General features: G+C 46.5%; 1 long non-coding RNA gene across 1 annotated transcript; it reads left to right on the forward strand.

Annotated features, from left to right (window-relative positions):
• Positions 1 to 41: 41 nt before the first annotated feature.
• On the forward strand, positions 42 to 25,095 carry LOC131811719 (uncharacterized). The gene is made up of 7 exons (XR_009346085.1): positions 42 to 131; positions 3,491 to 3,640; positions 5,549 to 5,682; positions 10,112 to 10,238; positions 19,611 to 20,180; positions 22,019 to 22,089; positions 25,035 to 25,095. It is a non-coding gene; the product is annotated as an uncharacterized LOC131811719 (long non-coding RNA).
• Positions 25,096 to 26,716: the final 1,621 nt, after the last annotated feature.

The raw sequence follows: 26,716 nt of genomic DNA on the forward strand, positions 1-26,716 counted from the left end.
GGAAACATATGTACTTCCAATGTTGTCTCCACTGCAGGTGATGCTGGCCGTCCGTCCCAGGTTCACCGACATTGAGGGAGGCTGAGTCAGCACGTAGGCAGCCACAGAACCTGCAAGAGAGAAAAGGAGAGGTGGGCTTACAAATTTGGGTCTCATCTTTAGGAAGCCCCCACCTATGTGACCTAGATTGATGTTTAGGGACACCCTGGGCATACAGGGAACCCTTCCTCTTAGTGTCAGCCCCTGGAACACCTGAGCCTGGATGGTGGCTGGAGCCTTTGAACAAAGAGGACCATAACCCTCTTTCCCTGGGCAGGTGCAGCCCCTCAGGGCTCACACAGAGCCCTCCAGCCCTTCATCCTGCAGCTGGGTCCTGAGCATCCTGACCGCCACAGGCAAGCCCTACTGTACTCAGTTTCAGGGTCAGGCTTGTGACAGTTTTGTGGGTCTAGATGGGTGTGAGCCTGGGCTCAGCACCTGTGCAGTGAGCCAGGAATCCGAAGAGGAGAGGGGTCCAAGCCATGGTGGAGGTGCCCTGATTCTGGTCCCTGAGGCCCTAGGCTGGTACATTCCTTCCTAGGCCTCTTATCCCCTTGTTGGTAATACCTGCAGGTTATGCAAATTAGCCAGTGTAGATGCTGAGGAGTGTTGTGGTTTCAGAGAAAGTTCAGCCCCAAGGGACAGAGGGAAGAAGGGGTGGTTCTTGCAGACCTACATTCAGCCCAGGGGATTCTGCTTCACCCACTTATCCCACAGCTGGTTCTGAAATCCCCTCCCTGATTTTGGCCTGTTCTTGCTTCTGGGTGACCATAAGAAGCTTAGATCTTTGCAATTTCTGCCCAAATCCCTGTTTGTGACCATGAAAAATGAAAATTCTTCAATTGCTAAGCACACGTGGAGTTTTGCAGGAGCCATTGAGGTGCTGTAGGTGATGTCCTAGGGCAGGTCATAAATTCTGTGGCTCAGTCTCCCCAGTGTTCACTCAGTTCCTGGGATAGATGCAGTGATTGAGTGAGGTTTGACAGTGGGTTTTAGCAGAAGTGGGCTGGGTTGCAGAGGTATGAAGTACTGGACCTGTGCAAGATACTGGCAAATTCTAGGAGACAGATCTGAGTGACACCGAGCCAGAATTTTATGTCAGTGGTAAAGGTGACATTATAAAAAGCCAATAACTTTTCCCTTAGGTCTCAGGTGGTGGTGACAAAACCTCCCACTCTGTTAGAACCCCTGATGCCCAGACATACCGCACGACCAGGAGACTTTGTCAGGTGATCTTTACTGCCTCCTTGAGGCCACGCCAAATGCTGCTGGAGGTGCAAGAATTCCTTTGTCAGATTTGAAATTTGGTTTAGAAATTCCAATCAGAAGATCCTGATTCCCTGATCCATGGGCTTTAGGCTCCTTTTGAGGAATTGCTTTTCTGTAAGAAGTCCCTGCCAGCCTCAAGATCACGCAGGTGCTGATCAGATAACCCATGAATATATAAGCAGGCTCATTTAGAGGAGGAGAATGCAGGGCTCATATGAAGTATGGGTGGTCACGCATGTGTTTTTGGAGGTTAGGGGACACAGGACTCAGGGACTGCCCCTTACTGGTGTCAGCAGCTGGCATAGGACCACCCCAGGTAGAAGTGACTATTGCTTCCAAGTCAGAGACAGGAGAAATGTCACTTAACAGACATTTATTCAGACCCACTTTGTTCTGGCAGACATTCCATCCTGGAAATTGCTGTGAACAAGACACAGTTACTATGTCAGAGTTTCTGTCTTCGGGCTGGAGCAGCAGAGTGGACATATGTGCTTTGTTGACATAGCGTATAGACTTTAAACCCTTCTATCTGCATCTTGTTTTCTGTATTAATTTAGAAATCACACTATGGCTGTTCTCAGGTGCCACTGGGTCAACATTGACCCCATGGCCCAAAGATGGCCAACGAATGTGTTATGTGGCTGGGATCTTTTGGGGGAATTTTACTCTTGTGAAGGAAAGAAACAGACTAGATTTACACAGTGCTCTTGCTCTGGTACTTGGCTGAGAGAGCTGGAGCTGCCACAGCTGTCCTGAGGTCTGCTGTCAACAAAAAGGAAAAGAAAAGCCTCCTTAGCAGTGATGGTGGGAGTGAAAGTGAGAATATTTGGGACCTTATGGAATTGGTGAGAACCACCATCTGACTTCAGACTTATTTCTGTGGGAGAAAAACAAGCACATAAATATTCATGCATCTGATTGAGATGGGTATGTATCACATTAAAATCTTCCTGACCACCTAGAATAATAATTAACACAAAGCATTCAATTAATAAAATAATTATAGAAGAACATGTACAGTGTTGGGTGATGTGCAGAGAATGAAGTCACATCAGACGAAATGACAGGCAGGTTGTGGGTGTGGAGAGGCTGGAGGAGGCTTTCTGCAGAGGGGACTGTGGGGCTGCTGTCAGGATGGCAAGAAGGGACAAGAACTGAAGTGTGTTTGGAGTTAGTACCTGTGGGGATGAGTCTGGTTTGTGTGAGGACATGTGGGGACAGTGAGGACTTTAGCTGTCTGCCATTCAAAACTAGTTGAGTTCCAATGTGATAATTTCCCATAAGTAAAAACTTGGTGGTAGGTGTCATGTGTTAGAATTCTCATGTTATATGTTTCCAGGGAAGATGAGTCACAAGAGGAGTCCTGTGTGAGCCTCCTTGCACAATAAGTGGGAAGTGGGAGCCCTTTTGTAGGTGACAGTCACTGTGCCTTCTCTGCGGCTCGTGTGTGTGTGTGTTTCCACCTGACATCCAATTCCTGTTACACAGTCCTTTACACCATATATTTACACTCATACTCATACATGAATATACATGTGAGTGTGTGTGCCCATATATACTAAGTGCGTCTCCTGTGTGTATATCTGTATTTATCTATCTATTTATCTGTCTATACACACTCACACTCACACACTCACTCTCTCTCTCTCTCACACACACACACACAGTACTTTACTGAAGAATTCTCCTGCACCGATGCACGCCGGTAGGTCCCAGATGAGGCTGCAGGAGTTGCCTGCTTATATTATTAAATCTCAGAATTGCCTGCATATCATAGAGGAACCTCTGTACACCAGCCCTATGTTTTTTTCCTCTATATCAGCTGGTTATAAATATATAAGAAATTTACAACATATACACATGTATTTTCTAGAGATTCAGAAGTCTGAATTGTGCAGCAAGTTGTTATTGATGGGGTCTTTGCATTGTTAGGAGGCATGCAGTTCCATGTGATCAGAAATTATTATTTGGGTCTTGTTACCATAATGAATAGCAGGACCAAATTAGTCATCAGACCCATTTGATCATGGACGTGGATATTGGTTAATTATGGAGTGCCTACAACTGAAATAGATGGGCAGCTTACCTTTTTTACAATATATGTATAAATAGAAATATTTGCCTTTGGCCAACACTTTGACTTGCTACTGAACCTTAACAGAGACTGTGTGCTCTTTGTTAGCCACTACATCACTGTGTGACCAGACTGCTTGCAAGGACTGGGTGCCATCTGACCAACCATGCCATGGAATTGGGCATACACAGCAACTGTCTATCATCAAAAAGGGGAGATAGATTTGAGATCAGGCTTCAGCAGGTTCTGAAGGAACAGGTGAGTTGCATGAGGAAGAGGTGATGTCCATAACCCCCAATCCCTGCTCCATTATCTTTTGTCTGGCATACACACCTATGGTCCAATGGGGATAATCAGACGACCAGTTGATACAGAGAAAAAAACATAAGGCTTATTTATGTTGGTTTCTAATGATATGCAGACAACTCTGGTAGTTAATATACCTACTTAACCTCATCTGGGACACTCCTAGATAACATGGGTACAAGAAAATTCTCCAATAAGATAGCATTTGAGCAGAGTAATTGTTTTATTATTATTATTTTTTTACCTAGAGAGAGAAGGACAGAGGTGGCTTTATTCTAACCTATGGGCTTTGACTCATAATTTGGCTGATGGTCAGTGTTGAAAGGACACAATAAGAAAATTGGTGAGGACATTTGAGGAAGAGTTAAGTGAGTAGAAATTCACAAATAAACATAGATGTGGATGCTATTTATGTTCCCTGAAAATTTCTACCATAATGTGTCCTTTTAATGTGACATGTCTGGGGACAATGATCAGCTTTCTTTTCCATCCATTCTTGAAGTTGCCTGTTGGCTCCATAGCAAAGTGCCTATGTTGCAAGATGGGTGGTTATTCATGGGCTAATCACTACGGATTTCCAACCACTAAAGCTGACCTGGTTATGGCTGCTTGTGAGGACCAATTCACCAACAGCAGAGACCATCCCTAAGTTCCCATTTTGAGACCTTCCCCTAGGGAATCAGCCAGGAGTCTGGTGGCAGATTAATTACATTAAACCTCTTCTATCATGGTAGGGATTGCTCTGTTCTTGTTGCAACAGAGCTTTATTGAGATAAGGATTTCCTTTCTTTGACTACAATGCTTCCTCTCAAAGTATTACCCTTGGACTTTCAGGATACATCACCCACTGTCTAGTATTTCAGGGAGGCTTCTGTCCAAGGAACATATTTCACATTAAACAGAGGGCTGCAGCGTGCCCATGGCCATGGGATTCACTGGCTTTACCATTTTTCCCACCATTCTGAAACAGCTGGCTGCATGACAAGAGGATTCATGTCCTCTTGAAGACAGTTACTGTGCCAGGTATGAGAGAACACCTTGTGGGGTGAAGGCAACAGTTTCCAGGAGGCATTACCTTCACTCCTTCTGTTTCCAACTTATGGTGCTATTTTTCCCATAGTCAGGACTCATGGGTCCAGTGATCTAGAGGTAGAATTAGGGACAACCCCACTCACTGATATATCCAGTGACTGGCTGCAAAATTATGACTGTCACCATGACCCTGCACTCTGCTGATATAGAGGTCTTAGTTCTAAAGGAGAACTGCTTCTACCCAGAGACACAGCAATGATTCTATTCAACTGACAGGTCAGACATCCCTTTGCCATTTTGACTTTCTCCCATCTTCATTGAGGTCTCTCTGTCGGTCATCCCAGCAAGGTCTTCCATCCCCAAACAAACCGTAGCCAAGAAAACATGATAGCACCATCCTGCCTCCTGCACAGGCATCCCTGATGCACATGGTGCAAGGGGTGCCCGGAAGGCTATGTTGGGAGAGAGGTCTTGGAATCTCAGATCTGGGGACCTGAGTCAGACCTACTGTGCTTTGTCCACAGTCTTCCTAGGCTAAAGACATGTGTGACACAGATGGGGAAGGGGTCTGTGTCTCATATCCCTGTCTGTCTTTCTCACTATGAGCATTAGTTCTATTGTCCCACACCTGACAGTACTAGTCACCCTCATCCTTGGTCCTGGTCCTACTGGTGTTTAGGGTGGCCCTGTCCTCCAAGTTGGAGCTGGAGAATCAGTCGGAAATCACTGAGGAAGCTTGCTATTGTCCTATTTGACTAGCCAGTGTCCTGTCCTGGATTCTGCTGGTACCCATGTACACTGAAGATTTCTATACTGTCTCTCTGACAGGTGATCATGACCATCTGGACCAGGGTCAGTGAGCACAGGGCAGCTGGGTCAACACTGGAGGCCTTTCAGTAGCCTGGCCATGAGGCTAAGCTGAACCCTTGCAGAGATACAGACAACACCTGATTCATGGAAAGGTATTCTGTAGCCTCATCACTTACCCCTCCTGCTTCATGTTCCCTCTGCCTTCCCCAGGGGATCTCTTGTCCCATCCTCAGCATGTCATCAGAATTGGAAACTCTTTCATTCTGACACTTGTCCATCATGATGCATGTGGGAATTTACTTGTTATACAATCACCTGTTGTTGTAGATCTATTTCTAGGTGTTGCTTCTGTCTCTATGACATCCCCTAACCCACAGCAGATGAACATCTAGCATTGACAACACTTTGTTTCCTTTGTTTTTTGTTTGTTTGTTTGGTCCATGTCTCACATAAATTGTGAAAAGTGCCAGAAACCATCATTGAGTGAGGGATTCACTTCAAGTTCTGTGTCTCTGTGAGGGTCCCCATGGTCATGTCTTTGCACAGGGAGCAAGTGCTGGGAACTGGATAGTCAGTGGTCCCACCTGGGGACTGGCTTCTGTCACCAAAAGCAAGGACAGCACAGTGACCATAGATGTAGCTTGAGGCCATTGGAATCACTTCACTCTGGAGAGCATTTCATAAGGAGGCTGCAGACCCTCTTTCCAGGGACCAGGGGCTCTGCCGAGTGCCCCACCTCCCACCCCATGAGACACTTGTGAACAAGACAGCTGCGGCCCTGGGTCAAAGTCTGCCTGGAGTGGGGCAGGAGTGGCAGAGGGTGAGGGCTCAGGGCATCTCTGGACGTGCCCAGCACAGAATGGTTAGCACCCTGGGAACTCAGGTGGAGAGAGGGACTGGAATTTCCCAGATGAGCTACTTACTGAGTCAGGACTCCTCTTAAAGTCCTGGGTAACAGTGTGTGTGTCTAACCCTCAGATCATAGCCCTTGGAGCCTGAGGAGATAAGGATGGATCATCACTACTTTCTTCTTAGGACTGAACCCTGGACCCCTGCTGACTTCCAGGCCTGGTGTTCCCATGAGGCTCCCCTCTGGGCAGCCCCAGCCTCTGTCCTGCTGCTCCTGAGGTAGTTCTGATGCCCCCCTGCTGGTGGAGGAGGATTCAAACCAGAAACTTCCTTCCTATAGGTGACCCCACAGCACCTGTCACCAGAGAAGAGGTGTGGACCAGGCTTTCCAGCCTCCCACAGGCAGCTGCCTCCAATGCATTGCCCAGACCAGCACAGAAGGTCACATACAGTGTGCAGGAGACAGCACCGGTGGGATTCCTTCCTTTTGTCCAGGGGTTGATATGCCCTCACCTGTCCCACTGGCTGTTGCAACAGGATGGGTGCAGGGTAAAGTGTAGTGTATTTTGAAAGGGTCACAGTCCAGGAAACCTTTGTGAGATCCTATTGGCACACCTTTCTTTCCATTTAGGAATCGAGTCTAATGCTGCCTGCATCCCAGTGGGTTTCGCTGGGTACAGTGTAACAAGTAGATCCTTTTAGCACTAACCTTTACATATGCACCTAAATCTTCATTAACCTATTTTTGCCATCTCTGCCACTGCTGTTTCTATTACAACTCATAGCACTAGTGCTCTGGAGAAGGAGGATTTCTACATGAGCCTCTTAGGTGATTTGAATGAAACGGGGAAGTCACACTTCGGCTTTTTCTTGGATTTCTGCAAAGAATGGACAAGAGACTGCCAACCCATCGCCCACTCACTGAGACCCCACAGTCTCTGTTTCATTCATAACTCTGTTAATGTTTGTACATCATTGAATTTGGAAACAATGTGTTTCTAACATCAGTATAAGCTTCCTCACTTTATTTCACACAAAGCTGAAGTCCAGGGAGACAAGATTCCCAGGAGAGCAGAGGAAAGTGGCGTGACTCAAAGATGGAGCCCAGGTGTGCTGGATTCAGATCCCTGGCTCCTTGGGGCAGACCTTGTGCAAAATGGGAAGGAAGGAGGATGAGGCCAGTTTGGGCAGCAAGGCTTCTATCCCTGAGCTCACTGCCATCCCCATCCTGGCCTGGTCTGTAAGGGAGTCCCCTCAGCCTGCACATGGGGAGGTTCAGCAGGGTCCTATCCCAGGTGAGAGCTGGAGAATCTTTAGGGACATTAGAGAGTGTTTGGCCTACAGGGACATGGCCTGGGTCCTCCTGGATCTGCTCTGTATTATAGCTTGGTCCTCTCTGTCCTCTAAGTTGGAGAGCTTGACAAGGTCTTCTGGCCCCAGTACTGGAGTCAATGAGCCCTGCAGTGGACACAAGGCCGCTAGGTTCAGGAGACTCTGGGTCCCACTCCTGCAGTACCCTCCAGGCTGACTTCAGGTTCAAGGTCATGCTCAGGTTCCTCTGGGAGCTGAGCCTGCAGGCAGCACCTTGTCAGCACCTGGGAGTGAGTGAGGAGGGGAAGTAGGAGATGGTCCAGGCCACGGTGGGTTTCTTGTAGATTTGCAGTCCTCACCCCCTACCTTATCACAGTTACCCGCAGTGACACAACATCACTCTCAGGAAGGATAAGGACGTCATAACAGGGTCTCATCTCCGTCATTAATTCTGCTCTCATCATCATATGTTTTACCTGTTCCTCCATTATGAATCAAACATATTGTTATTTGTTTTGCTTTTAGCACTTGACTGAATTGCAGACACTAACCACTAAATTTTCTTTTAGGTTTTTCCATGTAGATATGATTTCTGAAGCTTCTTATACTTTGGGCAGACTCACATTTCCATATGTCACCCTTTCCTTCTGTCTGAGGTGTGCCCTTCTCTGTCACTTGTGCTGAGGGTCTGTGGGTGATCACTTCCGGGAGGTTTGCTGTCTGAGCAAGGTTGATTTTGGCTTCACTCTTCAGTGACATTTTTCATCAGTAAAGACCAATGATGACAGATATTTCCTATTAGTATGTTGAAGACATTTCTTCCTGTTTTACAGTTTACATGGTTCATGATGAGAAATGTGCTCCTAGCACGATGCTGGTTCTCTGTAGGGAGCGACTCTCCTCTCTGCCTGTGAGAGTGTCTGCATCACTGATCTGTAGCGATTTCATACAACTTGTCCTCTGCTGTCTCTCATGCTCCCTGTCCCAGAGCTTTGTTGAGCTTCTTGGATACATGGGTTTCTGGGTTTCTCCAAATCTGAAGTCTTTTTGTAGATTATTTCTTCACAGATTTTTTTTTAATTTTTTTTAAAGATTTTATTTATTTATTTGACAGACAGAGATCACAAGTAGGCAGAGAGGCAGGCAGAGAGAGAGGAGGAAGCAGGCTTCCCGCTGAGCAGAGAGCCTGATGCGGGGCTCAATCCCAGGACCCTAGGATCATGACCTGAGCTGAAGGCAGAAGCTTTAACCCACTGAGCCACCCAGGCGCCCCATACAGATTTTTTTTTTAAACTTTTAATCCCTTACCTTCCCTCCTGCAATCCCTACACTTGCCCACTATCTGGGTGGCGTGAAGTTATCCTCCAGGCACTGAACCTTCATTAATTATTTTAGGTATTTCACTGTGTGTTTCATTTTGTATACTTTCCATCACTATGGCATCAGATTCCCTATTCTTTTCTTTTGCAGCATTTTATCTGTTGTCAGTCTATCCCCTGAATTTTGAAATTTCAGACATTAATTTAGGGAAGTTTTAAAAGAAATCTTCTTTTAAAAAGTCTTCCATTTCTGCTTCTCACATGTGTAGACTTTCCTCCACACACAGTCCCACAGGAAATGGAATGCTAACCCCTGTTTACAAACTCCTTGCTGGTCCACCCTGCACAACCGCCTGGAGGACTGGGAGCAAAGGGACAGATTGGGGACTTCAGTCCTGGGGACCTGGGCCTGATCTTCTCATTGCTCTGTGCATGGGCCTCCTGGAGCTGGAGGAGAGTGTGACGCAGTTGGGGAGGGTGTCTGTGTCTCACTTCCCCATCTGCCTGTGTCACTGTGAATAGTACTACTGCCACCATAGTACTGACAGTAATAGTCAGCCTCATTCTCAGCCTGTGCTCTCCTGATGGTCAGGGTGGCCGTGTTCTCTGACTTGGAGCCAGAGAATTGCTCTGGGATCCCAGAGGGTCACTCACTATAAACATAAATGACTGTCAAAGGAGCTTGGCCTGGCTTCTACAAGTACCAGTGTACATAATCATAGTCCAGTTCCTCTCCAGTGCAGGTTATTGTAGCCATCTGACCCAGGGCAATTGACACTGAGGAAGGCTGAGTCAGCTCACTGGAGGCACTGGAGGCCGCTAAACCTGAAAAGACAGAAGAGGAGAGGCTGCAACGAGGTCCACAGGCTCATCCCACGGTTCCAGTACTGAGGCTGTGCTGTGCCTGAGCTCAGATTTTGGCACAGGCTCAGCTCAGGTCCTGTGGGGCTGAGAGTGTGGGCAGGACGGAGGACAGACCTGTGCAGAGAGTGATGAGGAGGAGTGAAAGAGTGCTCCAGGCCATATGGATGTGCCCAGAGCTCTGTCTTCTGAAAACCACAGCTGGGCCAAGTTCACCCTGACCTCTCTTATTTCTTTCCAGGCCTTTTTCTCTGTGGTGTTAGTATTTATGCAAATTTCCTCCTCTCTGGGACTCCAACCACTTATGAACTCAGACCAGGTGACTGAGGAGAAAGAAAGGATCCCACAGCTTCTTCAGCAGCCCTCAGGTCAGAAAATGAACGTTGATCTCCAAATTTGGTATCACGGTCCCATTCCTGTGGTTTGAACACAACCACTGACCGTACCTATTCTGCCTGGGGTTTGTCTGGGGCTGGCCCAGGGTCTTCCAGAATCCTGGCCATGGAGCTGGCCTGGTCCCTCTGAGAGAGGCAGACAACACCTGATTCATGGTGAGGTGTCCTGTGACCTCATTACTTTCCTTCCATGGCTTCTTGTCCCCTCTGCATCTCCCAGAGACTCTGTATTCCCATCTTTGGCATAACATCAAAATAGGAAACTCTCCCTAACACCCACCAGGGCATGTATTGCCTGGGGCCCTGGGTGTGGTGCATAAACAATGAATTCTGGAACACTGAAAGGAAACACATGGTGCTGTTTTCTCTATGACAGTCCCCATTCCACAGCAAACCAGCAACTGGCATTGTCAACCATTTGATAGCTTTTAATTTTTTCATCAATATTTTATACAAACATGCAAAGGTCCTAAAACCATGAGAAACAACTTCAAGGTTTGTGGTCTTGTAAGAGTCCACATAATCACATGTTCCCATATGTTGTGAGCTCAAAATCCTGAGCCATGGTCCCTGCAGTCATGAGAATCACGTCACTCTGGAGACAGTCTCACAAGGAGGCTGCGTGCCAGGGACCAGGGTCCTGAGTGCTCTGCCTCCTGCCCTCTGAGATACCCTTGAACAAAGGAGCTACAGCCCCAGGTCTGAGTTGGGGTGGAGGTGGGGAAGGAGAGGCAGAGTGTGAGTCATCAGGTGTCTCTGGATGTTCCCAGCAGAGGGGAGTCAGTCCCAGGGGACACTAGTGGACAGAGAGGAGACCTGAATTTCCCAGGTGAGATGTTCACTGTGTCAGGACTCCCGTCAGTAGGTGACACTGTGTGTCTGACCTTCAGAACATGGTCCTTGCAGCCTGAGGAGTTAGAATGGATCATCCTGAGAGTCTTTGAGGACTGAACCTTAGACAACCTGCTAAACCCTAGGTCTGGTGTCCCTGTGAGGCTCTCCCTGGATAGGCGCAGCCTCTGTCCTGCTGCTCCTGCTGTAGCTCTGCTGCCCCCTGCTGGTGGAGGAGGACTCAGACCGGGAACTTCCCTCCTGCAGGTCACCCCAGAGCACCTGTCACCTGAGAAAGGGTGTGTACCATGGTTTTCCAGCCTCCCATAGGCAGCTGCCCCCCTGGTCTGCCCAGCCCAGCAGAGTAGGTCATATACAAGGTGAAGGAGGCAGGGCAGGTGCGATTCCTGTACTTGTCCCAGGGTTGAAATGCCCTGGACTAGCCTGTTGTCTTCTTTCAGAAAGGAGAATGCATGGGTTAGTGTAGTGCATTTGAAAAGGATCTATGCCGAGACAATCCTGTGTGATGTCCCACAGCCACAGTTCCTGTGTATTTAGGAATCAGGACCAATGCTTCTTGGATCCCTATCCGTGTAGTCGGGTCATTAGAACAACAGGTGATGTTTCTGGTGCTAAGTTCTGCTGAGCAGGCAAACCTTTAATTTTATTTTTGTTATTGCTGTTTCTACCTCTCTTCCCTCATGCCGGGGTATATATCCTGGAATTTGGTGTCGGAGGATCTGTAAACTAGCCTAATCTGTGGTTTGGTGAACTTGGGAACCTCCTCATTCATACCTGCATCCAGCTGCTCATGAAGAAGGTCCCAGTGTAGCTGAAGACTTTTCCTTGGATTCCCCCATTAGAGGACAGGTGACTCTAGCACTGGGGTTAACTCACTGTGACCTCACTGAGTCGTTCTCATGAAAGAGACTCTTTAATGTTTTGTATCATTTAATATGAAAAAGGTATTTCTTACATGAGTTAAGCTTCCCCATTACATAGTAGGTAAAGTTGAGGACCGGAGCTCCTAGCTTTCCAGGAAAGCAGAGGAAAGTGGGTTGAGTCGAGGATACCAGGTGTGCTGGATTCAGACCCTGGGCTCCTCGGTGCAGGACTTGAGCAGGATGGGAGGGAGGGAGGGTGGCCAGGCTGGGCAGCAGGGTTTCTGTCCTGAACTCACTGCCATCCCCATCCTGGCTGTTCTCTAAAGGAGCCCCTCAGCCTGCACGTGGGGAGAGGCTGTGGGTTTGTGTCTGAGGTTAGAGCTGGAGAATCTGTGGAGGGTGGAGGCTGTTTGGCGGTGCAGAGGCCTGGCCTGGGTCCTGCTGATTCTGCTCTGCATTATTGTTTGGTCCTCTCTCTGTGCTCCCCTAGCAGGTGGGAGTGCCAGTGATGTCCTGGCCATTCTGCAGGGGACACAGAGTCACCTGAGGTCCACAGTGTCTTTAGGTTCAGGAGGTTGGGGGGCTCATTCTCAGCGGTTCCTCCCCTACAGTGTCCCCTGGGCTACATTCAGGGTCAGAGTCATGCTGAGAATATTGTGGGGGCTGAGCCTGTGGACAGGCCCAGGGGCAGCACATGGACAGAAAATAGTGTGGGGAGCAGGAGAGGGTCTAGGCCACAGTGGGGACCCCAGAGTTCTGTCTCCTGAGGCCCAATTAGAACCTGACTACCTCAATCCTCCCTCATGTCCTCACTTGTCCCCTTGAATATATGCCTTCTCAGGCCGGTGGAGAGAATCCCTGTGCTTCTGGGTGAGTTTCATGGATCTGGTTCACGTGGGGTTGTGTTCCCCTCTGGGCTGCATAGGGAGCTCTTATCACTGTGCGTTTGAACATCTTAAATCCTGGGGAAGGAAGGGGCATATGGGGGGCATTTCTAGTCCCGTTCTCATGGAATGTGCACTGAGATTATTTCTTCCCTTCTCTGTGTGTGAAATACATAGCAATACATTCATCCTGATTATTTTAAAGATTCAATTCATTTTCTTAAAAAAGATTTTATTTATTTATTTGACAGAGAGAGATCACAAGTAGGCAGAGAGGCAGGCAGAGAGAGAGAGAGAGGAGGAAGCAGGCTCCCTGCTGAGCAGAGAGCCCGACGTGGGACTCGGTCCCAGGATCCTGAGATCCCTAATTCAATTCATTTTCCCAGATTTTCTCTCTGTTCCCTGTGAATGTTTCATGCCTTGAACTGTGGAGCAGAGTTGGGTGAGAATTGTCCTAAAATGTTGCTAGATTTCAGTGTCCTTTCCTTTACTGGAGGTTTCTGATCCACTGCATCCACTTGGGCGTTGCTGTGACATCAATCTGACAATCCCTGTCTTTAATTGTGTTTAGAGCATTTCCTGAATGTGATTAGTAGTATTCCTTCAATATAGCATCTTGCCTTATTTTCTTGTTGTCCCATGTGTGCTTTGTTCCCTCTTTTCATGTATCTTTTTTGGATTAATGGAGCATTTGATATGATTCCATTTTATCTACTTCTCCTTACAAGCTATAACTTCTTCCTGTCTGATGATCAGTAACTTGCAATAGTCCACATTCCAATGATGCTGCCATGTTACACAGAATGTAAGCTGATAAGATCCTTCTGTGTCTCACTTCTCAGCATATTCTCTGTGATTTTCCTACATATTATTTTACCTCTGTCAGAAATTTCAGCATACATAGTTACTATATTTCGGTGGACAGTGACATATGTTTTAAAGAGATTTAGATAATAAAAAAGTCTTAGTATTTGTCCCTTTAGTAATCATTTCTGATTTTTACATTGATATTTTTAGAAAGCCTTTATTTATTTATTTGCCTGAGATAGAGTGAGAGAGAGAGAATGAGTGCACAAGCAGGGCGGGCAGCAGGCAGAGGGAGAAGCAGGCTCCCTGCTGAGCAAAAAGCCTGATGCCCCAGGACTTTGGGATCATGACCTGAGCCACAGGCAGACACTTAACCAACAGAGACACCCAGGCTCCCCTGCATGATGTGTTTGTTAACTTAAGTTTCTCTCTCTCTCTCTCTGTCTCTTGTCTCTCTCTCTGTCACCTCCTTTGTATCTCTCTGTGTGTAACATTTGAATATACATGTAGGTGTATATGAGATACATGCCCTATTGGGTTCATATTCTCTGGAGAATGCTAAAGATGGCACTCTACCAGCTCTTACTCTTTGTTGTTCAAATCTTTTTATTTTAAGGTCTTATTTCAGGGTGGAAATCCTCATTTCCTAACTTATCAAAGTACTTCATGGCCCAAAGTCTTCCTTAGGTACAGTGAGAGTGTGATAACATGATTTTTCTTTTCCTGTCATTTTTGCAAATATTGTCATATATTTTCATTTTTACAATCATTATATATCAAAGCATATTACTATTATTTCTGCTTAAATAGTTGACTATATTTTACAGACATCAAGCTATAAATTTTTTTCCTATTTATCCATCTAGCTCTGATATCTGATCCTTTTTACATGTTCTCATAATTTTACTTTTCTCTATGTCATTGTTCCTACAGGGGTATCCTTTACTATTTCTTGTAGGGATAGTGTGCAGATGATCAATTCTGTGATACTTGTAGTCTGAAAAGTTTTATTTTATCTTCATTTTTCAATGACATTTTCACTGGGTAGAGATCAAGGTTTATACATTTTCTTCTTTTAGTATTTTCAGACATTGCTCCTCTGTTCTCTTGCTCACACGGCTTGAAATGGGAAATGTGCTTTTAGCATGATGCTGGGACCTCTGTTGGGAACATGACTCTCCTCTCTGGCTGTGAGAGTGTCTGCATCACTGGTTTGTAGCAATTTCATTACAATGTGTCCTGTGCTGTCTCTCATGCTCCCTGTGCCTGAGCTTCATTGAGCTTCTTGGATATGTTGGTTTATGCATTCACCAAATTTTGAATATTTGGGGTTATTATTTCTAAAAATACTTCTTCTTCATTTTATTAACCACCGTCTCCCCATCTTCTCTCCCCTAGTTACTCCAGTCACACACTTTAGGCTGTATGAAGTTGTCTTAGGCACTGAGGTTTTATTCATTTATTCCAGTTTTTCTCTCTCTGTTTCAGGGTTTTTAAAAAATATTTATCTATTTATTAAAATTCTTTACAGTGTTCCAGAATTCATTGTTTATGCATTTTATTGCCATGTATTCAAGTTCACTAATCTTTGCTTTTTAGCATCATCTGCTAACAATCTCACCCAGTGTATTTTTTTATTTTTATGTTTTTGCCTGATTTTATTTTATTTTATTTATTTTTAAAAAAATTTTTATTTTTTATAAACATATAATGTATTTTTATCCCCAGGGGTACAGGTCTATGAATCGCCAGATTTACACACTTCACAGCACTCACCATAGCACATACCCTCCCCAATGTCCATAACCCCACCCCTCTCTCCCAACCCCCCTCCCCCCAGCAACCCTCAGTTTGTTTTGTGAGATTAAGAGTCACTTATGGAATCCCAATCCCATCTTGTTTCATTTATTCTTCTCCTACCCCCTTAACCCCCCATGTTACATCTCCACTTCCTCATATCAGGGAGATCATATGATAGTTGTCTTTCTCCGATTGACTTATTTCACTAAACATGATACCCTCTAGTTCCATCCATGTCATCGTAAATGGCAAGATTTCATTTCTTTTGATGGCTGCATAGTATTCCATTGTGTATATATACCACATCTTCTTGATCCATTCATCTGTTGATGGACATCTAGGTTCTTTCCATGGTTTGGCTATTGTAGACATTGCTGCTATAAACATTCGGGTGCACATGCCCCTTTGGATCACTACGCTTGTATCTTTAGGGTAAATACCCAGTAGTGCAATTGCTGGGTCATAGGGTAGTTCTATTTTCAACATTTTGAGGAACCTCCATGCTGTTTTCCAGAGTGGTTGCACCAGCTTGCATTCCCACCAACAGTGTAGGAGGGTTCCCCTTTCTCCGCATCCTCGCCAGCATCTGTCATTTCCTGACTTGTTGATTTTAGCCATTCTGACTGGTGTGAGGTGATATCTCATTATGGTTTTGATTTGTATTTCCCTGATGCCGAGTGATATGGAGCACTTTTTCATGTGTCTGTTGGCCATCTGGATGTCTTCTTTGCAGAAATGTCTGTTCATGTCTTCTGCCCATTTCTTGATTGGATTATTTGTTCTTTGGGTGTTGAGTTTGCTAAGTTCTTTATAGGTTTTGGACACTAGCCCTTTATCTGACATGTCGTTTGCAAATATCTTCTCCCATTCTGTCAGTTGTCTTTTGGTTTTGTTAACTGTTTCCTTTGCTGTGCAAAAGCTTTTGATCTTGATGAAATCCCAATAGTTCATTTTTGCCCTTGCTTTCCTTGCCTTTGGCGATGTTCCTAGGAAGATGTTGCTGTGGCTAAGGTCAAAGAGGTTGCTGCCTGTGTTCTCCTCAAGGATTTTGATAGATTCCTTTCTCACATTGAGGTCCTTCATTTTGAGTATATTTTTGTGTGTGGTGTAAGGAAATGGTCCAATTTCATTTTTCTGCATGTGGCTGCCAATTTTCCCAGCACCATTTATTGAAGAGGCTGTCTTTTTTCCATTGGACATTCTTTCCTGCTTTGTTGAAGATTAGTTGATCATAGAGTTGAGGGTCTATTTCTGGGCTCTCTATTCTGTTCCATTGATCTATGTGTCTGTTTTTGTGCCAATACCATGCTGTCTTGATGATGACAGATTTGTAATAGAGCTTGAAGTCCGGAATTGTGATGCCACCAACTCTGGCTTTCTTTTTCAATATTCCTTTGGCTATTCGAGGTCTTTTCTGGTTTCATATAAATTTTAGGATTATTTGTTCCATTTCTTTGAAAAAAAAATGGATGGTATTTTGATAGGGATTGCATTAAATGTGTAGATTGCTTTAGGCAACATAGACATTTTCACAATATTTGTTCTTCCAATCCATGAGCATGAAACATTTTTCCATTTCTTTGTGTCTTCCTCAGTTTTTTTCATGAGTACTTTATAGTTTTCTGAGTATAGATTCTTAGCCTCTTTGGTTAGGTTTATTACTAGGTATCTTATAGTTTTGTCACCCAGTGTATTTTGATTATGTAATTTTCATTTTGGGACTTTAAAAATTTTATTTTTTAAAAAAATGTCCCCATATCTTTTTATTCTATTTAAATTTCTTTTTTTTTAATTTTAAAAAATTTATTTTCAGCATAACAGTATTCATTATTTTTGCACCACACCCAGTGCCCATATCTTTTTCTAACCTGTTCAGTCATTCCTTCATCCTATTTCCCTGTGAAACATAGTTTTAATACCTGTGTGCATTTCCTCTGTGATCCATCCTGTGCAGAGCCTGCCTGGTGGGCTGGGTGGAATAGGACCTCAGGGGATCTCAGATGTGGGGACCTGCTCAGACCTGCTCACTGCTCTGTGCACAGGCCTCCTGGGCTGGAGAAGAGTGATACTGATGGGGAAGGGGTTTGTATCACACCTCCATGTCTGCCTGTGTCACTGTGAGCATTACCACTGTGGTCAAATGACTGACAGTAATATTTAGCATCATCCTTGGCACAGACTCCCCTGATAGTCAAGGTGGCTGTGTTCCCGAGTTGGACCTGGAGCATCGGTCAGGAATGCCTTAGTCCTAGTTGCTATCATCATGGATAATCTTCAGGGGGTCTTGGACAAGCTTTGCTGGTACCACTGACCATCTTTCTTTCCAGTGTTGTTTCCCCCACAGGTGATCCTGGGACATGTCTGTCTCAGGGTCACCAAAACTGAGCGGGGCTGATCAGCAGGTAGGAGGCCAGGAGGTCTGGAAGAGAAAGTATGAGAGGTGGGTTGGAATACACAGGCCCACTCCCAGGAGATACTCCTAGCTGCCTAGCCTAAACTCCTGTAATTCTGTGGGAACACAGAGTTCCCCTTCACCCCAATCTCAGTCCCAGGGGCCCATAGGCCTGACAGGGGAATGGAGCCTGTGATCTAAAGAACTCTCCACCCCCTTTCTCTTGGCAGGATTAGTCCTTCAAATATCATGGAGAACCAGTGACCGTAGTCCTTTCAGTTTTAGACCATGAGCCCCTCATCCTGCAAGAAGATCATGAATATCCTGCCCACCATGGATAGCCCCGTGCTGAGCTCAGAATCAGGTCCAGGCTTTTCCCAGATATGAAGGACTGGAGGTGTGTGAGCATGGATTTAGTGTCTCTGCAGAGAGATAGTAGGCTCAGGAGGAGTTCAGGCTGTGGTAGAGGAGACCCAGTTGGGTTCCCCAGGGCCCAGGTTGGCAGATTTTCCCCACAGGCCACTTTTATTGATTTGCTGGAGAAACCTGCTGGTTATGCAAATCATCCACGTCTCGGGGCTGCTGATGAGGGGCCTTGTAGTTTGAGACAAGAGCTCGGCACCAAGGTGCATGCAGAAGAGTGGGGGGCAGCATCTGCAGACCCAACCATCAGCCAAAGATATCCTTCTTCAACTGTTGGTCCCATATCTGGGGATGATATCTCTACCCTCAACTATGTCCTGCCTCAGTCCTGGGTAGGTCTGGTCATAGCAGCATTCAGAAATGAGATCTGTGTGATTTTTATGAACCTGTTCTATAGGTGAAATGAGAAGGCAAAGATGGGGGTAGTGTCCTAACCCAAGCACAGCTCCTGAGAGGCAGACCCCATTAAAACGTTACCCTTGCCAAGGACATATACAGTATCCCAGGAGTCCCTGCAGTTCTATAAAATTCAGTCCTTCACGTGAGCTCCTGGGGCACTACAGAGATGCATGCCTCAAGGTCCCCAGTGTGCTGACCATCTCATATAGAATACTGCTTGCAAAAACATTGGAGAGTGATCATATTTTTGTCATGGGCTGGTGAAATACAGTTGTAGTACCTGTGCCAGAAGAGTAAGAAAATCCAGAAAAAACAAAGCTAAGAGACCTGGAGCCAGTGGGATTTGGAAATCAATGTGAAGTAAGATTCTCTAGGAAATGGACACCTTTCCTTCAGGTGATAGGTCCTAATACTAGTCCCTGCATATTAGAGCTTCTGATGCTCAGACTTTTCCCATGTCCAGATGGCTGCCCCCTGTTGGGTGTTCCACGAGGGCGGCTGGAGGTGCAAGGGTGTCCTCTGTCTGAGATTAGATTCAGAATCCACTGATCAAGTTGTGATTCCCTGATGCATGAAGTGCTGACCAGAAGGGAGGAAATCCTCTCTACTGTGTGACTCGTGCCAGCTATAGACCAGCCATGATGGGGTCCGTTGAGTCAGGAAGAGTCCTATTAGAGACTGAAGAGGCAGGGCCCTCCTGAGGCATTCCCATCCTCCTGATGTCTCTGGGGGTGGTGGAGGTCATGCAGATGGTCCTTTGGCGTGACATTGGAGTACACAGAACTCATGGCCTGGTTCTCTCTGCTGCCAGTTGTGTGTGCAGCACCTACAGGGGGCATTGGCGGTTCAATCCCCAAAGAGACAAGAGAATGTCCCCTAAAAACCATGTATTCTCACCTACTTTGTCTTGCACGTTCCCCTTCAGGTGTTGACCCAAAGAAGACACAGAGTCTTCTCTCAGAGCTTTCCATCTTGGGGGTGAGGCCCAATAATAGACACACTGGTGTGCAGACCAGGTGGGAGACTAGACTTCTTTCTATGTGTACATTGTCACCTACATATAATTGGAATTCAGAAGCTTGTTTTTGTCAGGTCCCTGGCAGCCAGGCTTGACCATGTGGCCCAGTGTGGACCATGGATGTAAGCTAATGGGTGGATATTCTCATGAAGCTTGCTGTCATGAAGGAAGAAAGTAGATGGGATTCATCAGCACCTTTCCTGAGGAACATGGGGTAGGAGCTGGAGCTGAACCTTCCTGGGGGTGCATCATCAATACGAATGGAAGCAAAACCAACATTGTGGGGTAAAGGGGAGGGAACACTGGCAAGACTGTGGGTGCTCAGGGGATTGGTGATCCCCTAAGAAAAACAACCTTCTTACCTCAGACTTCTTTTTGTGAGGAAAGTAGGCTCCACTCTTCATGTCTCTGCTCTTCATTAGTGTGTTCTTGCAGTGGACAAGCCTTCCTGGTGGAATGGGGACCAAGGCATCAGTGGTGAGTTCTGTGCTAGAGAATATGGATCCATAGATGAGACAGAACCGAACAGGCAGGCTGCTCCATGATCAGCAGTCAGGGCCCATCCTGAAAAGGGAGTCCAGGAGCTGCTCTCCAGTCTAGAAGAAGAAAGAAGTGAGACACGAGTGGGAAAAACCTAGTCAGTGTCCTTGGGGACCGTTGTAGAGAATCTGAAGGAAGATGGGGAATCTGAGGGACCTAGGATTCCAACTCAGTTCAGGGCTCATGTGGACTTTTCTCCTGAGGTGAGCATTCTGAGCACAGAGGGATGTGTCAGGTGTGGTAAGAAGTAATTTCTAGGTAATAAATCAGGTCCTTGGGGCAGCTGCTGGGCACATAGAGGAGCCTCCATGAGTAAGCTGCTGATGTGGGGACAAGTTTAATGCAAGGTGAGTTCAGACCAGCCCTGTTACACCTTAGCTCACCTGGGGGCTGAGGACACTCAGGGTAGTAGTTGCTTTTCCTCCCCTCCCCCCTTATCGAGCCACAGGCACAGGGGGAATAAGGGGCAACACGTGCCTCTGGTTTGGTCCCTCTGTTCTGTCCCACATGGACAACCTGTCACTGCTTTCCCCAATGCCCACAGACTGGGTGAGCTGACTGGCAACAGGAGGGAGAGTTGCACCTGACAAGGAAGGGAGGACAGGTAGAGGAGTGCAGGTCCCCTGTCCCTGGAGAGGAAGAGAGAAGAGCAGAAGCTGGCAGGTGCAAGGCAGTAGCCATCCACTTCACCAGGTGAGGAAGGCTGCCCAGGCTGAGCGGGGATGAGGGATAACCTCAGCCAGAATGGTCCAGGTCCTGAAGGAGACAGCTTATGCTCTCAGTGTTGCCTGCTGCCTGTGGGGGCGCTGCTGCGCTTGGCCACAATGCTCCCCTGCTGACCAGGTAGGGTGCTGCCAGGCTATTCATTTTCCAGTTGAAGAAGGCTTTAGTGGGAATCTCCAGGTTCTAATTCTCTAGAGGAAAATTTCATGATCCTTTCACCTGAAAAATTCCTGATTATTCCACCAAAGATCCTGTTTATGGTTGATCAGGTCATTAAGGGATTTTAGATGAAAGATTCCAATTGTCCTCACTATTCTTTTGTGAGGAGAAAATGATTTCTCTCTTGTGTCTCCCACTTCCAGGAAGGTACCATTCTAACACAAGCCCGGGTGGAAACGAGGAAAGCGTTTGCTCTTCCTTCTTAATAAGTTCCTCATCTGTTCTCTTGACTTCATGCAATTTTTCTCAAAATCGGTTTCAAAACCACATGTCAAGAAATCATGACCCCTGACAGAATTCTCCCTGTGTCTTTTTCTATCCAGGGCCTTTGTCTGTCAGCAGTTGACACTCAGGCCCAGAGAAGCTGGCAGCTTAGTGCTGTCAGCTGTAAATATTCTCCTGACCCTCCCTGTGCAGAGCTGCCTGGAGGGCTGGATGGGGAGGGGGATGGGGATCTCAGATGAGGGAACCTGGGCCAGAAGTGCTCCTTGCTCTGTGCACAAGCCTCCTGGGGCTGGAGGAGAGAGTGACAAAGACAGGGATGGGGTTTTTGTCTCACTTCGCTATCTGTCTGGGTCACTGTGAGCATTACTATTGTTGTCCCACACCTGACAGTAATAGTCAGCCTCGTCCTCAGCACGGGCTCCGCTGATGGTCAGGGTGGCCATGTTTCCCGAGTTGGTGCCTGAGAACCGGTCAGGGATCCCGGAGGGCCGGTTGCTATTCCTATAGATAATCAATACGGGGGAATGGCCCAGCTTCTGCTGGTACCAGTAAATACTTTTTCTTCCAATGTTGTTTCCCTCACATGTGATCTTGGCCGTCTGTCCCAGGTTCACCGATATTGAGGGTGGTTGAGTCAGCACATATGAGGCCATGGAGCCTGCAAGAGAAGAGATGAGAAGTAAGTTCCAGCCATGGTGTCATCCCCTGGGCACTCCCACCCTTGGTTTAAATCCCAGGGATTCTCTAGGTCATTTCCACCCTGCTGTCCTCTTTGATCTGGGCCTAGTAGGTGGAACCTTTGAACAAATGAGAACTATTCCTCCCCTTTCCCTGGGCAGGTATAGCCCTTTTGGATCACACAGAGCCAATGAGAACAGTGGGGAGATATTACATCCCAAAGGAGGGTTTTGAGATCTTTCACCACCCCAGAGGCAGTCCATGGCTGAACTCAGAGTCAGGGCTAAGATTGTCCCAGAACCTGAGGATGAGGCGGTATAAGACTGGGCACCTGTGCAGTGAGCCAGGAAAACAAGGAGTGGGGCCCAGGCCATGGTGCAGGTGCCTCGATTCTGCTCCCTGAATCTCAAGGTTGTACAGGGTTCCTCCCAGGCCTCTCTTAAACCCTTGCTGGGACAGTTGGTGCTTATGCAAATGAGCCCAAGTTCAGGGGCTGTTGCTGAGGAGCCTTGTGGTTTTAGAAATAGGTTCAGGTACTAACATAACACACACAAACGCGCACGCGTGCGCGCGCACGCACACACACACACACACACACACACACACAAATACACACAGAGAGAGAGAGAGAAATGGGCTCAGCTCCAAGGGTCACAGAGATAGGAGGACAGCTCTGCAAACCCAACCTCAGCCCAGGTTATTTTCCTTCACCCTGTGTTCCCACAGTCTGGGGTCTAAACCCTATCCCTCTCCATGTCCTGACCTGGCTCCTGGGGAGGTATCATCACAGCTGTGAGGTGGGTCTGTCTGCATTTTCTGAACCCATCATAGAATGTTTCCTCTGTAGGTACTATAGGATCATAGGTCAGTGTGTGTCCTACTTCTGGTTTATACTGGTGAACATCAGAACATGAAGAAAATTCCTCCCTTGCCAGCAGCACATGGAGTTTTAGGGAGCCATTGATGTGCTGAAGGAGTTGTGCCAACGGAGAACTCCTGGGGCAGGTCATATATGCTATGCCTCAGTATCCCCAGGGTGCCCTCCCTGCCAGGGACAGACCCAGTACTTGAGCAAGGATTCACAGTGACTGAGTGTAGCAGGAATGGGGGTGGGGTGGAGCATCATGAAGTCCTGGACCTGTGCTAAAGACAGAGACAAATTCCATAGGATAGAGATGAGAGACTCTGAGTCAGAATTTTTTTATTAATTTATTTATTTTCAGCATAGCAGTATTCATTATTTTTTCACCACACCCAGTGCTCCATGCAATCCGTGCCCTCTATAATACCCACCATCTTGTACCCCAACCTCCCACCCCCCCGCCACTTCAAACCCCTCAGATTGTTTTTCAGAGTCCACAGTCTCTCATGATTCACCTCCCCTTCCAATTTACCCCAACTCCTTTCTCCTCTCTAACTCCCCTTGTCCTTCATGCTATTTGTTATGTCCGAGTCAGAATTTTACATCCAAGCAAAGGGGATAGTGTAGTAAACCTATACCTTTACCTTCTGGTCCTGGTAAACAATCCTCCCAGTTAGAAACCCTGAGGCTTTGCCAGGTGATCTCTGCTGCTCCCTAGTTGCCACTTCACACTGGCAGGTGGAAGTGCAGGGAAATCTTTTGTCCAGGTGGAGATTCATGACCCAGTGCTCACATCCAGATTCCCCTTGATCCATGCACTGCTGGCGTGCATCCTCCAGGGGAGGATTTGTTCGTGTCTGTGGGGCTCCTGCCAGCATCAAGACCAGGTACAAGGAGTCATATTACCCATGAAAAAAGGAAGAGGCTCATGTGAAGAGAAGGCAGGACCCATCTGATGTATCAGGGCTCATGTCTCTGGGGGTGGTGGTGGTCATGGCTGTGGTTTTGGTGCTGAGCACCAGGAGACACAGGACTCTGGGACTGTCTCACTTGATCTGACTGCTGGAGCACCAAATAGTGTGATGATGGCTCCTGCTCTAAGGACAGAGACTATAGAACACTCAACCAACAAAATCTTATTCAGACCCAGCTTGGTTCCCATAGGTTTCATCCTGGGAAGTTAGTGGGCATAAGACACAAGTCTTTCTTGGGTTCCTGCCTTGGGCAGAGCAGCACTGGGGACAGAGTTGCTTTGGTGAGACAGCACACTGGGGTCACCAACCCCATCTACCTGCATCTTTTATAGTCATCAAGAAACTCACTATTGCTATTCTCAGGTCTGTCTAGGTCAGCGTTGACCTTGTGTCCCAGAGCTAACCCATCAATGTGTCATTCTCCTGGGGATCTTTCTGAGCAGTTTTGTCTGTGAGTGAGAGAAACAATTGAGATAAATGAGTGCTCTTTATTTTCTACCTATTTGTGATAGCTGGAGCTGCAGCAGCCATCCTGAGGTCTGTTGTCAAAAATAGGGCACAGCAAAGTCTCCATAGTAGTGATGGTGGGAGAGAGAGTGAGAGTATTTGGGACCTCATAAAAGTGGTAGTACCTGGAGAACCACCATCTGTCTTCAGACTTACTCTGTCTGCAAGAAAATAGCTACCTGAATGTTCATGCTCCTGATTAATATGGGCATGTATTGCATTAAACACTTCCTGACCAGTTGAAATAGTAACTAATACAAAAAAATCAATTAATTAAATGATAGGAGAACCTTGAGAGTGTTGGGTGATGTGCAGAGAATGAAGTCACATCAGACAAAATGACAGTCAGGTCGTGTCGTGGGGAGAGATTTGTCTGCAGAGAGGACTGTGGGACTGCTGTCAGGATGGGAAAAAGGGACAAGAACTGAAGTGTGTTTAGATTCTGTCCCTGTTAGGAAGTGTCTGCTTTGTGTGAGGACACAGGGACAGCGAGGACCTTAGGTGTCTGTGATTCAAAGCTAGTTGAGTTCCAAGGTGATATTTTCCCAAAAGTTAAAAACTCAGTGGTAGGTGTGATATAATTCTCATGTTGTATGTTTCCAGGGAAGGTGAGTCAAGAGGAGCCCTGGGCAAACCTCGCTACAGACTGAGTGGGAACTGGAGCCGGTTTGTAGCTGACAGTCACTGTGGCTTCTGTGTGGCTCACGTGTGTGTGTGTGTGTGTGTGTGTGTGTGTGTGTGTGTGTGTGTGTTTCATCCTGACATCAAATTCCTGTCACATACCTCCTTTCTATCATATATTTACACTTACACACATATATGATATACTTGTGTGTGTGCACATATATACGGGTTGCGTCTGCTGTATGTTTGAGATATATTTGTGTACATATATACCCTTATGTATGGTATATACATGTATGTTTTTTAGAGATTCTTAGCTCTGGATTGTGTGCAAAAGGTTTAGTTTTTGCATTTTAAGGAGACCTACAGTTCCATTTTATCACCAATGATAGGGTGGGCCTGGTTACTATAATGAATAGACTCTTTGACAGAGCACATTGGTTCCAATCAAAGACAGTGTTCCTAGAACTGAAATAGATGGGCTGTTTACCAATTATTTTTTTACATCTGCATTATTAGAAATCTTCAACAGGTACACAATTAGACTTTCTACTGAACCTTAATAGAGAGTGTATGTTCCTTATTAGCCACCAAATTTCTATGTGATTGAGCTGCCTGCAAAAACTGAATGTTTTAGGTCCATGCCATGAAATTGTGCATTCATAGCAGCTCTCCATCATCCAGCAGAAGAGGTAAATTTGAGATCAGGCTTCCCCATGTCCTGAAGGCACAGGCGAGATGTGTGAGGAAAACGCCTGATGGCCATGACCCCAACACATACTGCTTTTTCTCTGCTCTGTATGGCACAGTTATGACCCAGTGGGGACAATCCTATGAACAGCTGGTCCAGAGGAAAAAACCATGGTTGGTTTAAGAGGTTCCTGTCTGATGTGCAGCCAACTCCGCTAGTTAACAATACTAGTCCTGCAGCCCTCATCTGGGACACCCCTGCACAATATGGACAATTTTTCAATAAGTCATCATTTGAGCAGAGTGCTTGCTTTATTTACCTGGACAGAGAGAAGGACAGAAGTGGCTTTTTTCTAACCTAGTCTCGGACTCAGTTTGGCCGAGATGGTGAGAGACTTGGAAGAAACACAAAAAGGAAAGTGATGAAAGATGTTTGAGGAGGAGATATGTGAGGAGAACTCACCCCCAAATGAACACAGAACTATTTGTGTTCCATGAGTATGCCCACAAGAATGTGTCCTCAAAGGGAAATGTTTTTCATAATCAGGTGTGTAATGTGACATTCTGCAAAGAGTGGTGAGCCTTCTTGTCCATCCACTCTTGAACCTGTCCAGTGGGCCTATAGCAAAGTAGCAATGTTGCAAGATTTTTAGGTTATTCACGGAATAATCCCTAGGTTTGTCCACTCATAAAGCTGACATGGCTATGGCCACTTCTGATGGTCCAATCTGCTAAGAGCAGAGACCAACCCAGAGTTCCCAGGATGAGGCCATTCCCTTGGGAATCAGCCAGGAGCCTGGTGGCAGATGAATGACATTAGACCTCTTCCATCATGGACAGGATTGCTCTGTCGTTAGTGGAATAAATTTTTATTCTGGATAGGAACTTGCTTTCTTTTCCTGAAGTGCTTCTTCCCAAACTGTAATCCTTAGACTTACTGAATGCCTTACCTAGTGTGGCTTCTGTCCAAG

Source organism: Mustela lutreola, chromosome 11, assembly GCF_030435805.1.
Source record: "Mustela lutreola isolate mMusLut2 chromosome 11, mMusLut2.pri, whole genome shotgun sequence".
Classification (NCBI taxonomy): domain Eukaryota; kingdom Metazoa; phylum Chordata; class Mammalia; order Carnivora; family Mustelidae; genus Mustela; species Mustela lutreola.